The sequence below is a fragment of the Priapulus caudatus genome, unplaced genomic scaffold (genome assembly GCF_000485595.1).
Source record: "Priapulus caudatus unplaced genomic scaffold, Priapulus_caudatus-5.0.1 Scaffold1400, whole genome shotgun sequence".
Classification (NCBI taxonomy): Eukaryota; Metazoa; Priapulida; class Priapulimorpha; order Priapulimorphida; family Priapulidae; genus Priapulus; species Priapulus caudatus.
The window spans coordinates 65,914-66,706 of NW_014578461.1; positions in this window are offsets into that span (position 1 = coordinate 65,914).

The following is a 793-nucleotide window of genomic DNA, read 5'->3' on the forward strand; positions in this document are numbered from 1 at the left end:
GTGTGTGTGTGTGTGTGTGTGTGTGTGTGTGTGTGTGTGTGTGTGTGTGTGTGTGTGTGTGTGTGTGTGTGTGTGTGTGTGTGTGTGCTTGCGTATATAAGTGTCGCGTGCGTGTGCGTGTGTGTACATTGCATGTAGCCATGCGTTAGCTTAAGATAAAGCCGTACCACACACCGCGATACGCGTAATAATCGTCGCTACTGTGTCGTTAATACGCGTCGTTAACATAGATCAACCTCGTACGCACGTCGGCATCGACCCCGGCGTGGAGTCGTATATTCCATTTAATCGCGTCGCAAATGTTTATCAACCATAATGACGCCAATTATTATGAAAATCATTTTTAATGGCTGCGGCGTGCGAGTTTAAATTTAAATTTTGCGAAACGTGGAATTAACAAACATCCTGGGTGATGCAATGACGATGGCGCACGCGCGGCGCGATTAAAAAAATCAAAGATGGCCGCGATCGACGCATATTTGCATAATATACGCGGTGTGGCAGCTGCACGGGTCCATTTGTGATGAGCCGTGACGCTGATCTCGTGACGTGTACATTAATTAGTCACTATAGGCTTAATTCGTCTCACACACACACACGCACGCACGCACGCACGCACATACACACACAGATATACGTCAGCGATCGCGATAAATAAAAAATCGCGGTGATCAATGTTGCGGTGACGTGTTTGCACGTCGTGACGTCACGGCTTAGTCAGACTACCGCACATATCGAGCTGATATTAAGGGAGGGGGAGGGCCAGGGGGCGAGGGGAGGGGGAGGGGGAGGG